Below are 14,263 nucleotides of genomic sequence, written 5' to 3' on the forward strand. Positions count from 1 at the left end.
TCCTCGCCTCTGAGTGCTGCTTCTGCTTTTCAGGAAATTCCCCTTGTTTGCAGGGCCTCCATTAATATATCAGTCTTCCCAAACCTATGGAATAATTGTTTGGCCTCAAGAACCTGAACCATATCCATGGTATCTATATACACATTCCATTCACAGGCGAAGTTTCTGCCTCTGACACGGTTTGCTAGTGAATGTTAAGAAATGCCTAGGATGTGGGCTCCATTCCCTTTCCTTTCCCTTCCTTGCTGAGCAGTTGCAGTGGCTAGAAAGGGGACTGCACTGCCCTTAGGTGCCTAAGGCACCAAGAAAACCTCTTTTAAGGCTTTGCCCAAACTGAACAGGATAGATGGAGTCCCGTGAAGGCTAGCCAGGGCCTCCAGGAGGCAAGTCCATTTGACCAAGGGCTTCAGCTTACTGGAGCGGCCTGCAGGAGACTTCCCATCAAGCTAAATCCCATACTGCCTAATAGAAGAGATTTGATTTCCGTGTGGGGATATTTTGTCTCCCGAAAAGGGCTGTGAATACCATTATGAACAGGTGCCATGTCTTATTAGTCTCTGATACCCCCAAGCACTTGAATTCATTTATGAATAAAAATTTAAAAATAAAAATCATTATATTATATCGTATCATATTAATGCTGTCTGTACAGCAAAAACACTTAGGTATATTTAGTATCTGGGGTGGAAATGTACACTAAGGGTTTTATTTGTTTGTTTAAGGAATTACATGGTTTTGACAATCATGGAGACAAAAATTAGGTTTTTCTTTTTAATTTTTATTTATTCATGTGAGAGACAAGAGAGAGAGAGAGAGGCAGAGACACAGGCAGAGGGAGAGGCAGTCTCTCTGTGGTTAGCCTGATGAGGAACTTGATCCCAGGACCCTGGGATCATGACCTGAGCCAAAGGCAGACACTTAACCACTCAGCCACTCAGGCGTCCCCCCAAAATTAGTTCTTTACGTATACTAGACAAAGCAAACTTAATATTTTCTTGTTAATTGTGCAATATAGCTGAGATGACCACATTTCCATTGTGCAATTTTCAACGTTACACATTTTTTTCAGGCTCTGTCACAAAGAAAACAAAGCAAAAGGAGAAAACAACTTTTAAAGTGTAAAGAAGGACCACCTGTGTGTGGCTCAGTCAGTTAAGCATCTGCCTTCAGCTCGGGTCATGATCTCGGGGTCCTGGGATCCAGCCTTGCATAGGGCTTCCTGCTCAACGGGGAATCTGCTTGTCCCTCTCCCTCTGCCCTTACCCCCCACTCATGTGGGCCCTCTTTCCCTCTCTCTCTCTTTGAAATAAATAAGTAAATAATCAAATAAATTAAAAAATGTATAAATGTATAAAGAAAACAAAGAAGAAATTTCAAACTGTATCCACTGGTAGGTTACCCAGGGTTCATAAATGAGGCTGATTGCAGGATTTCTGGTGGAAACATCCAGCAACATTATAGGCATTTAACACTTCAGCTCAAACTCAAATGATAATTGTCCATTCAAATGGAGTTTTGTTTCAGGAGTTAGGATTCCTTTTATGCCAAATTGAAGGACATAAAATCCGTATGAAGAAATCTTACTTTTTTCCAGACCATTATTACACAATGTTTAGTTATGACTACTGCATATGGTAAATAACAAGCTTTATACACACCAGAATGGATTGGAATGTAATTTCTACAAGGACAGGAATATTTGACTCTTTTCCCCAGTAAGAATAGCTGGTACACAGTAAATGTTCAATAAATATCTGTTGAATGAACTGAATAAATGAATGAATGGAAGTGAGGAAAGGGATACAGGTGTGCCTAAAAAAAAAAAAAAGATCAAGTTTTTCTATGAGGCATAGGTTTCACAAAGTACAATTCTGGAAAAATCTCTTCCTTAACACTAAAATACAGCTTATCTAATCTTATATTTGTTGAAGTTAAAAAAAAAAAGTAGCAATGGACTGTTTATTATCTAAATCAAAAGGAGGAGTAATTTTGTTTAATAAAACTGAAAGGTTTTCTACTATTGATGTCTGAATAATGTCAGATATTTAGGGAAACTATTAAACATTCTCTCCAAATCAATGGATGTGGGTCCTTAGGAAACTTTCTACCCAAAGGATTTTTATGTAAATCTTTTTTGTTTAAAAATACATATTCATTTTCATACCCTTTGATTTTCTGGGTGAAAAGAACCTTAAAATCAAAACAAAAGTTAACCCAAAGGGATACATTTCATTTGAGTTGAAGCCATGGAAGACAATAAAGCTGATGGTTACTTCACCAGGAACCATTAATCATCCAACAATGGTGAACCCTGGAAAACCTCACAGTGGACATGGTCTGACATTCTGTCTGGTTTTAAGGAGTTAACGACAAAACAAAACAAAACAAAGGAGCTGCTCTTTCCGGCTAACGTGATGTTCTCAGGCCAGCCACCCCCAACGTGATCAGGTGGCAATGGTCACTGCTGAGACAGCTCCAGAGCTTGCCAGCACGCTGGACACGGAGTAAAAGGCGCACCAGAAAGCCTGGATCTTTGAGATGTCTCAAGGTAACATGGATGGGGAAAATGCTGTGGTATTCCCCAATAAGAGAGGCGAACAGAAAAGCAGTAAATAATAAGCATGTCACAGTTTTGCCTTTTTAGCACCTCACATAAGCCAAGACCTGGTTGTAGGTTTACAAAATGGTCCCCTGAAGTTTTGTGTTGGTAAGATGATCCGAGAGTTCATCTGTTGAGATAAGGCCAAGCAAATTTTCTATACAGAAAATTTTGTATGTTGCCACAGTCTCATAAAAGCAGACTGAACTAAATGAAAACCCCTCCTCTATACCTTACACAGAGGCAAAAGAGAGCTAAGGAGAAAACCTGCAGTGATAGAGGGGAAAGAAACCAATGCGAAAAGGAGATGGAGCAAATTAGAAAGATGCTGCATTAAAAGAAAGAAACTCATGGAAACACCTAGAAAACTGAAAACAATGGTAGTACAAGGGGTAGAGGGCTGTGAAAAACAGATCAAATTTAGATAAAGGATGAACTGTCTTGATCATTTTATTTAATAGCTTAAAAGTAAACATACAGTACTATAGAGTTATATATATCACCACACAAAATTATAAACATCAACATAGACTTTAAATTCAAAAGTGGAGAAGAAATCTGATCATTCCCCAAGTTTCTATCAGTTGGAAACTGAACAGTAAGGACAAAAGGACAATATATTTTTAAAAGTTGCTTTCTGCTTAGCAATCTTGCATTTGAGGATCATTGTTCCCTATACCTAATATTAAATGGAATAAATAATATTTCTCATATGTCCCACTTGTCTTAATAGGTATTACTCTGAGTACACTAGAATTTCATTTCAACTTTAAAAAGTGAGTAATGTCATGAAGCTGTGTCAACGCTTCTCTACTAACCAAGAGAGAGGAAAAGCTAAATTCAAAGAAACTTACATAATGTGCCAACCCTGGGCTTTTTACTTTTAAAGACTGCTAACTTCACTTTTAGAGACAAAGAAAAAAGAAAAAAACTAGTTGCCTAACATACAGCCTTTCCATATGTGTCTTCACTCACCTTCCCAAATAAAAGATTAGCTATAATAAATGAAATCTTCCAATTCACTATACATATTCTGAAATGTGCATATTTCAGTGCATTCAAGGTACAAAATAAATGAGCATAGGGAAAGCTCTTACAGCCAAGTAATCCTTTTAAAATTTAAAAGTAAATAATATGATTAATTTTTCTCTTCGAATATACGTCTAATGGAATCTGATATATCTCAACATTTCTTTCCTACAAAGTATGTGCAGGTTTTACAAGCTTTAACTGAATGAAATGAGTTATCTCCTCGATACACACTTTGTTCTTCAACATCAACATCTGCTCTAACTCAGGATATACCAAAATTCGGTGGCAACATTAAAATCCCATTCAATTAAACCAGAGTTCCTTGTCTTCTTAAAAGGTAGCTTACACATTCTTGTGAACACATCAATAAGAAGTCTCTTCAAACACAAAGTTAAAAGGAAAAATGTCCTTCAGACAAAAGATCTAAAAGGTTACAATTTTTAAATAATGATAAACAAACATCCATTTCTAAATGCTAATGTTTATTTTGTGTTTGCTTGCATTTTGTCCTTCTCCAGTGCTTTTAAAAAGCACTTAGAACCCCTACAAAGTCCTCTCTGAGTGAGGGCAGGGCAATGCCTTCCCTCTTCCCACTGAAAGGGTAAGAACATGGGGAGTAGAAGTGAAGCGCACCCGATCAAGGTCACGTGCCAATCAGTAGCACTGCTCAGTCTAGAACTTCATGGACCTTACTTCTAAGTTGGTCAATAGATAATGTACATATTATTTCCTCTCTTTTCGATCACTAACAGAGTGCACAGTTACTCGTTTTCTCAATGTTAAAAGACAGGGATAGAAATCACAAGTCCTGAAAGTTATTTCTATCCCTCTCCTCTACTTTCCAAGCAATTCTTCATCAGAAACATTGCTTTTTTAAAAGTTGGACCCATCATATACATCTGCAAAATGCTAATAAATACTTAACAAAAATGGTAAAGAGATATGAACGACAGAACCAATGTCATGCTAAAATGTGTCAAGCAAAAAATAAGCAACTTTCCATCAAACAAACCAGACGCTAAGTTTCTAAGTGTAGTTTCTAAGTGTCCATAAGTTAACGTTTTTAAGTTTCATTTGAGATTGGCTGCTTTAAAAGTATATGGATAAAAAAGGGCAAGTTTATTAAATTAATTGTTTTAGCCAATAAAAATGCAATACATTCAGCTAAATTGGGTAACCGATGATTCAGTTAAACAAAGGATTATGTATACCACGGTGTAGTAGATAGGGCACATACTTGAAAAGTTTTAACAATGTTATGAAACACTGTACCCTCCTGAGTAGATTAGTATTCAGGTTTCTTTGCTGAGGATCTCCCTTTCATGAAAGTCATTTCTTGCATTTTATAATTTCAGAGGGCACAGTAATTAAACTGCATTTTATTGACAAGTAAAACAGAATGATTCTATAAATGAAGCAGCTGGTAGGCCCCATCAATTTTGCTTATTTAAAAAATATATATATTCCCCAATTGTGTAATGCCTATTAAGTGTGCAGTGAAGTTTAAGTTAAGTGTTTTACTTACTAATTACATATACCTCCTTTATGATTCCTATTACACTATTACTACAGCTATTTCAAAAGTTAATTATTTATTAAGAGTGCTCAAGAAAAAGAGTTTTAGTCTTGAGTGGAAAGAGAAATGAAGATTTGGTCCTTAAGGAAATGATGTTTGCTTTATTTTCACAGTGTGAGTATGATAAATTCTCTTTATTATTATTAATTCTGAAGCCAATAACAACATCATATCATCATTTGGGAGACTCAAAATAGAATTTGTATAATTCATATTAATTATAGTAACACCCAACTTAGCGACAGAAAGTTTGGGAGTCAGAAAGTCTCACAATAAAAAATGGACATGTCAGATAACAAAGGAAATTATTCAACATGCACTTTTCAGACTATTTTAAGTTTAATTTTCAAAATGAAAAATATGTTCTTAATAAAATGTAAGTAATACAGTAATTCCCCTTGTTTACTCTCTATTTACAAAAATAATAATTGAGAATGTAAAAGTTCAATTCAGCAATATTAATAGTATTCTCCACAGTTCCACAGTATCACCTAAAATGTCATTCAACTAGTCGTAAACAACTTGAGAATAACAGTATTTAAAACTTATTATTTGGCATTCATTAAGCATCTTTATGTACCCAACACTCTCCTAGGCACGAGAGATTAAATTTTGAATGAAAAACGAGTCTTACCCTCAAGGGGCTTTCTGTTTAGTATAGGAGAAAATTGTAGATAACAGCAAATGTGTGATAGGTACCATTATAATAGAGATCTATACATTCTGTGATGCAAATTTAAATGAAAGAGGGACCGACTCATCTAATAACTAAATATCATGAAGACTCATATAAGCTCCAGCTTAAAAGTATAAATCCAATAAAACATCATGCATATTGATAAGAATTCTGCTTACTTCATTGATGGCAATATATCTTTACCAAAAATGTACTTCTAAAAAATACAGCCATTGGTGTTTCAAAACATACACGAAACACTACAGAGAATTAAGTTCAAAAAGACCTACCAAACACTAGTCAAGATCTTTGCATATTATCAACTCATTCTAAACTCACACTAACCCTATGAAGCAAATGCTACCATTATTCCCACTTTACAGATGAGGAATCTTGAGTTAACTTGACCAAGGTCACAAAGATAACAAGAGGAAATTCTGGGACTTGAACCTAAAGGGTCTGGTTCTAAAGGCCACACTTTGAAGCACTACCCTAGACATCCTCTCGGCAGATGGTGATGGTGATGGGACAGCGAACACCCCATGTTCTGTGACATGCACTCTCTTATTTATCTTTATATCAACCCTTTGAAGAGAAGTCATCCTTTCCAACTGCAGGAGAAAACCAGCACTGGCCAGGTTTGAAACTTGCCCAAGGTCAGACAGCCATTAAGGGTAGGCGGCAAGATTCAAACTCAGGCAGCAGGGCTCCACTATGCTATGAAGGCCTCTCAATGATTCAGTCTCAGACTCATGAAAAAGGCCACAAGAAAAAAAATTTATTAAACAATTCCAAAAGGTTTTGTATAAGTCTTCCTGAAACACTTTGCAAGGTTTGGGGGCTTATGACAAGCATTTCCTTACGATAGCATTTACATTTGAGTCAACATTACTACTTTGGGTTGATCATAAACACATTTCTGCTCTTTAAAAAGAAATCTTTCTGCAGAAACTTGGCAGATTTCAGTACAGGAACAGTCTATTCTTTAAAATTAAATTTAGTAACAACTTATTCTGGTTAGTCTGAAAGAAAAGGAGAGAATGAACTACTAAGAGGCCTTTCCTGTACTTTAATATTTCAAAACATGTTTGGTTTGGCCTAATTTGAATCTTGTGGACAACTAGACCAGAACTTGATTCAAAAAGAGTACTACCATTTTTAAATAGGCTGAATTCTCAAAAGTGACCTCAGAAGCCGATTCAAAGTAACTATTTCTCATAATTTTTACTTTTGTCTCAAATTAAATATGAAAGATGCCTAAGGCAAGATTCTCATAAAGGATATAGGGGCAGCAGGTATGTGTACCTTTGAGTCACCCACAACCAAGAAACCAAATTAAATCCTACAAAATTCTGTAGCATGACATTTCTTAAGAGCAGCGAAGTATACAAAAAATGGATATCAAGAGGAAAAAAAATCCATATTTATCCTTAACACATCCCACTGTGCCTAGGGACTGAGAAAAAAAAAAATTCTGTGCGGTAATGCCTCGCTTGAATAGAAGTGAGATAGAGATGAAGTGTCAAGCTGGATTTCCATCTTACCTTGCTTTCTTCCAACAGGTTCAAAGACTTCATGGTCTTTAATACGGAATGCATATTCTTCCCCCAAAAGGGAACCCATAAAACTATTTTAAAATAAAAATACTAAAGCCGTGCCCCTAGGCAACCTGTCTTCCCTCGCTCTATCCCCACACATTCAAATCAGAAATATCTTTTGCTTTGCCTTTATTAAATAAAAGTTGAACTGTGATTCAGAGTAAAATGCACTCATTAGGGGTTTTACACTTTTTGCAGGTCAGTGAGATCTAGGGGATCCCATCGCTGACTATTTATCGCTCACTAAGCATCCTAAAGACAGAAAGAAAAAAAAAAAAAACAAAACATGCCATTACCGCTCATTTTATAAGCGTGATAATGCCCCGATGGTGGAAGTCTGGCAATACCTAGAAATACAGCAAAGCTGGTGAATAAGGAGTCGAGGGGCGGGGGAAGAGGGAGCGAGGGAGGCAGTCGCCACCTCGAATCCACGCCGGACCAGGAACCTCCAGCCTACAACGTGATCCCTGCCCTCCCCGGAGTGGACAGGCTGCATTTTTCCAGATCCACACCGCCTCCCCCCAACCCCAACCCCAACCCCAACGCCAACCCCAACACGGTACTCACCCTTCTGCGAGGAAGTCTGCAGCGGGTCCAGCTCCGAGACCGGCCGGGGTGGCAGCGAGGGAGGGGACGTCTGGGCTGTGGGCGGGGGGGGGGGGGGGGGGTGTCGGTGCGTCACTCGAGTGCAGGACGGTGAGTTCGAGGGGTGGGAGCGGAGAGGAGCGGGGCAATCAAGTCACCGCCCGAGGAGGAGGAGGAGAGGGAGGGGTGGGGGGTGCAGAGCCCCTTCCCTAAAATAAACCCACCGGCCCCTGCGACCCCCCGGCCCCGGGGAGGGAGAATAAATCGGGGGAGATAATAGACGAATAAATCTCTAAAACGACGAGAGGCGAGGAACAGACTTTAATTTAAAGGGGGCGGGGGGGAGGGCTTGAGCGAGGGCTGGAGGGGAGATGGAAGTGGCTCTGGATCTATCCCATGCCTTTGCAGTCCCCAAGCAGAGGAGGCTGGCACAGGGGAAGTTGCAGCGGCTCCCGAGGAGAGGGAGGAGGAGGACGAGGAGGAGGAGGAGGAGGAGGAGGAGGTTACACCGTAACAAGTACAGACAGACAGCCATGGATCACAGGGGCGCTGCGAGCAGGGGCGGCCGCGGCGGGGCGAGCGGCGGCGGCGGCGGCACCCCCTGCTCGGCTCGCTCAAGACATTTAATTGGATTGATGGGTTGTGCAGTGACTCACAGACTTTACAGAGTCGTACAGCAGTCCCCGCCCAGCTGGACAGGGGAGCTGCGGCGGGGCCGGGCGGGGTAAGGGGGCCGAGGCAGCGCCGGCAGGGGAGGGGGCGAGCCGGAGGGCGAGGCGGTGGGGGGGCGGGCAGCGCAGCGCAGCGACTGGCCAATGGCGAGCCCCGCCGCTCCGACGGGCGTGGGCGTCGGCCAATCACGGCGCGGCTCCATAGGCGGCTGGCTTCGCCCCTGGCCCAATGAGTCTTCTAAGGACACTGCCGCGAGCGGGGCGGGGGAAGCAGGGGTGGGGGGTGGGGAGCGGTGGGTGGACGTTGAGGTGGGGGGTGGAGGGAGAGACGAGGCGCCGGGGACCGGCGGAGTCACTCGGCCCTGCTAGCGCCGGAGTGCGCCGTCCGCCAATCGGGAGGCTGCGCGGGGGTGATGGACGCAGGCGTGCGACCAATGAGGAGGAAGGAGGTGCCGCCCCGAGCCCGAGGGGAAGGAGTGGGCGGGCCAACGCCTTCCCCTCCCGCCCGCCCGCCCGCCCGCCGGCCCGGCTCGGGTCAGTCACGCAAATAACAGCGTGAGGGCTGGGGCCGCGCGGGGGAAGGAGGGGAGAGGAGGGGAGGGGGAGGGGGAGGGGGCGGCGGAGGGGCCGCGCTGCTGGCGGCGTGACAGCCGCAGGCACTGGCGGAGCTGCGGGCCCCGCACCGGCTGGAGGAGGCGGCGGCGGGGGCTGGCTCGGTGCTCGGCTTGCAGGCGGCCGCTGCTTCCGCTGCTGCTGCTGCCGCGGGCGCCCCTGCGGCCAAACCCCACTCCCCACGGGCGACCGAATTAGCAGTGGATCGGATCCGAACTTTGCCCCGGGTCCCCGCAGTGCCCACACCGAGAGGCAACTCCTCTGACGTCCTGCGGGGCGGGGCTCGGGCATCTGGGGAAGCTGGAAGCCCGGGAGCCGGGGCTTGGCAATGGCTTGAGCCTCCTTTGCTTGCAGGTCTTCTGGGGAAGTCGGGGTAGGGTGTGGACAGGTTGAAACAGCTCCCGAACACATGCCATTTCTTTACCGAGCTCCCGGAAAAGGCACTTTGCTAACCTGGCAGGAGCGAAGCCATATGGGCTTTGCTTTTTTTTTTTTTTTTTTAAATACGTGTGTGTGCCTCGGCCTCCCTCCCGCTGGTGTGCCCACCCTCCACCTGGCACCCCGAGGGCAGTGCTGGGGAGCGAGCGTCGCTGCTGGGTCTTCTCACTGCTCATTCCCAGCAGCTCTGGCTTTTTCTCCATTTCTTGCCTGCGGTCCAGTGATCATCTTACAGACCTTCACACTCTCCACGCGCTTCTACTTAGAAGTCACTTTAATTACCCATCTGACCAGAGATGCTCACAAAAGTGAAGACGGTGGTAAAAACCCACTTTCTTTCCCACAAGGTGCCTTTCCGCGCGTTACTTGAAACTTAACAATTGCTTCCTCCCAGAAAACCAAGGAAAAGACAAAGTATATACTGCGTGCCTACAAGAAGATTTTCAACTCCGCTTAGAATGCCTGCTGTTCATTTCTCATGGACAAGTCAACTGGAGAGACCTAAGGGTTGACTTGAGGTCTTTTCTTTTTTTTCTTTTAAGATTTTTATTTATTTATTTGCAGAGAGAGGGCGAGCAGGGAGAGTGGCAGGCAGAGGGGGAAGCAGGCTCCCCACTGAGCAGAGAGCTTGAGGTGGGGCTCCATCCCAGACTCTGGCATCATGAGCTGCGTGAAAGGCAGTTGCTTAACTAACTGAGACACTCAGGTGCCCCTGATTTAGGGTCTTGAAGTGAGCGAGATAATTTTTTTCGTAATTATGAGATTAAAACCTACAGTGGTCTGAAATTCAGAGGACAGATAATAAGCTTAGCACAACGGCTTACTCTAGCCATATTGAGACTTTCCTAGATTATTGTCATTTTAAAGTACTGATCCTTCCCCTGAGCCCTAAGTGTGGGCTGACTCTGACTTTAGCCCTACTCCATGGTATCAACCTTTAGTCTTGAGTCCTGGTGAACGTGTTATCTTAGATACTGTATTAGTAACACAGAAGAAGATTTTGAATCTAGACATACACTAGGATCTTTCAGAAGATCTCCAAATACCCAGGTTTAGCATCCTGTGGCAGAAAATGCCCCCAATAAGGGGAAACCCTTATTGGCATGCTTTTAATCTCTACCATGTGTCATTTTCTAATTCTGTGCCCTCTCAATTCCAGTATTTCTTAAATGGTTGTCGAAGGCCCACCCAGATTCCTAGGCCTACATTCAGATCTATTGAATCATCATTTCTGCAGGCAGGACCTGGGCATCTGCTTTTGTCACAAATACCCCAGGTGACTTGAATAAATATTAAAATCAGCATTTGATTTGAGAACCCCTATTTATTCCTTCCTTTTGAAAATTTGAGCACCCGTATTATTTTTCTTCTTTCTTCTTTTCCTTTCTCACACAGTACCTATTTCCTTTTTCCTGTATATTTCCAAGCTCTTATTTTGATGATCACTTCCCTTTCTACATTTCTTGCACACAAGTCTATGTTATACACTGGCAGGGTAATCCCCCAAAAAGGAGATTGAAGCTGGCAAATTGTCTTTCATAAATATCATAGGCATACCTTATAACTATGACACTTAAAGCTACAGGGAAGTCATAATTTTATAAGCTTAAAAATATCACTGTAATCGATATTATATATGAACCTCCGATATGTTGAGACTTAGTATTTTATAGTTTCAAAGTGCACAGATATAGAAGTTTTCATATGTAGGGGTCACATTTCAAAACTCAAATTTCACCATGCAAAAAACATATTTATATTGTTATCATAATTTTTCTAACCAGTGGAATGAAACTAATGATATACCAGGAAGTGTGATGACTACCAAAAAAAGAATATATGAGATTTTTGTTGCCTCAGACCTAGCTGAGAGGCTCCAAAGTACACACATGCAACAGTTAAATAGGAATCTGAGAAAAAGTCTAGGAAGACTTTAAGTGTGTTTAATCACAGATGAGGATTTAGTTCATTTTTTATCTAGTTTTCCTTTTGCTTACTTATTTTACTCTGTTATGATTTAGAGCCATATGTTTTAAAATCTAAAATAAAAAGTATACAAGCAGTATGCGATTATAAACTATTTTGCTTTTACTGCTATTTAGATATTTATATGATTGTAGCTGACCTCAATTAGATTATAAGCTAGTTATAAATTAGTTTGAATATATACTACCCACATGGATCAGGAAGTAAAAGCACATCCTTTATTGAGAATAGAAAATAGGTCTCACAGAATTCCCACAGATAGAGACTAGACAAGCATGAGCTCACAATCCAAATTACAAAACAAATGAAGTAAAAAAGCCATCGTGATTGAAAGGAAACAGAAACAGAGAAAAAGGAAACTAGCAGAATTAGATTCTAAATGCAAAAAAGGACAGTTTAAGAAAAATACTGGCCCATTTCACTTATGAATGTAAATGCAAAAATTCTAAATAGAATATTAACTCACCAAATCCAACATGCCTACTCCAGTGAACTCTGAAAAACCTTGAGCCTCATTTTCCTATCTTTATACATCTCTCTAGCTTCCTATCCAGCCATTTATCATGAATATAATAGATCAGGTAGGGTTTATTCCAGAAACTCAAGCATGATTCAGTATCAGAAAACCTACGGTAATTCATCTCAAAAAGACTAAGAGAGAAAAAACATTTGAGAAAGCGCATCACCTCTTAATAATAAGAACTTTGAGAAAATTAGGAATAGGAAGAAATTGACTGAACTTTATGAAGGACCAAAACGTACAACAAACTATTAATAGATTTTACTTGAAACACATTCCATTTAAGTATGGGATGAAGATAAGGTTGCCATTGCTGTTTAGCATGATACTAAAAGTCCTGGCTAACAGGATAAGATTTGCAAAAGGAAGAAGAAAAACAGAAGAATCCAAAGGAAAGAGATAAAACTGGAATTGTTTGTAGTAACTTGATCAACCATATAAAACATCCAATAGAAACAAGCTATTAGAAATAATCAGAGAAATCGGCGAGGTGACAGAGATGCGTTTCTCCTTCTTCCATAGTACTATACTTTTTTTTTTTTAACATGACACAAGGCCAGCCAGAACACAGACAGCATTTGCCAGCATCCCTTATATTTAAGTATTTCCATTTTCCAAGCAATAGGTTAAAAGTGGCATTGGAACGTAAGTCCTAGAAGGGAGAAGATATGCCTCGTCCTTTTTCCACGATCTGAAATGAAGACATGGCTTGGAGCTTTAGCAGTTATCTTAGAGCATGAACTGACCTTGGGTATGGAAGCCACACACAGTGGAGCAGCAAGACAGAAGGCATCTCCTTTACCAGCACCGGCCTTAGAATATCTACCTTGAGTCTTCTTGAACTTCCTGAATAAACCTCTATCTGATTCATGCTACCGTTATTTTAGCTTATGCGTGTATGTGTGTTGAATGTTGCCTATAGCCAAACCCCATCTAACTGATACAGCAAGATCCGCAAACACAAAATCAATTCATGAAAACCAGAAGTATTCTTACACAGTAGTACTAACAAACTGGAAAGGAAGATATTATTTACAATAGCAGCAAAGCTATAAAGTCTCTGGCAATTAACCTGAAAGAAGGCACAAACCTTTATGGAAAAAAATGTTAATTCTGTTAATAGACTTCAAAGAAGACCTAAATAGGGTTATGTATAATGTTTGTGGATAGGATAATGACATTATTAAGCTATCAAAGATCTCAAAATGTATTCATAAACTCCATGCAAACTATTCAAACTTGTAGCAGGATTCAAGGAATTTAAACATTTTCAAATGCATATGGAAGACTAAATTCCATATAATCTGGTCATTTTTTAAAAAGAAAATCAGAGAGGGGAAATTTACCCTCCCATATAGTAAGATATATTCTAAGTGACAGTAACAGGCATGTAGAACTGTGGAACAGAAGAGAGATCTCAAAAACCCTTACCTCTAAGAACTCGGTATGTGATAATGGTGATGTCACAAATCTGTGAGGAAATCACATTGACACAGTCAACTATTGCTGCAATAATAATACTACATAACAGACAACCCCAGAAAATCAGCGGCTTACAGCAGCTATTGTTTTTTCTCCCTCTCGGTTCTGTGTGTGAACTGAGATTTGCTGATCTCATCTGGATTCACCAAGACTTGATTGGGCTCCACTGAATTCACTGGGCTTAGCTCCAGGACACAGGTTAAGTTCAGGTCTTCATCACATGTCTCATTCTGGCAATTACAGAAGCTCAAGAGGTGAAGCCAAGTCATTCAAACACATTTAATACCTCTGCTCCCATCACATATTCTATTGGCCAAATAAGTCACACGGCCAAGTCCAACATCAGTAGTAGAAGGTGCTACAAAATCACGTGGCAAAGGGCACGTGTGTATAATTCAATAGCAGGAAAGACATGAAGGATTGAGAATGACAATCCAATCTAATATAGAGGTTTTGTTTCATAGGTAATTTTAGGAAAATCGGTTCAC

The 14,263-nt window shown here is 41.2% G+C and overlaps 1 protein-coding gene across 3 annotated transcripts in view; it reads right to left on the minus strand.

The window, feature by feature from the left end:
* Positions 1-8,834, minus strand: part of SERTAD2 (SERTA domain containing 2) — a 114,050-nt gene extending 105,216 nt beyond the window's left edge. For 2 of the 3 annotated variants that reach the window (XR_005366153.1, XM_038551446.1), the window contains exons 1-2: positions 8,723-8,834; positions 8,049-8,123 (exon numbers count right to left, since the gene is read on the minus strand). The gene's annotated coding sequence lies outside the window, so the exon portion shown is untranslated. Of the gene's footprint in view, positions 1-5,540; positions 7,734-8,048; positions 8,124-8,722 lie in introns of those variants that run through there. The other variant, XR_005366154.1, reaches the window with a different exon arrangement.
* Positions 8,835-14,263: the final 5,429 nt, after the last annotated feature.

This window comes from Canis lupus, chromosome 10, assembly GCF_011100685.1.
Source record: "Canis lupus familiaris isolate Mischka breed German Shepherd chromosome 10, alternate assembly UU_Cfam_GSD_1.0, whole genome shotgun sequence".
In the NCBI taxonomy this organism is placed as follows: Eukaryota; Metazoa; Chordata; class Mammalia; order Carnivora; family Canidae; genus Canis; species Canis lupus.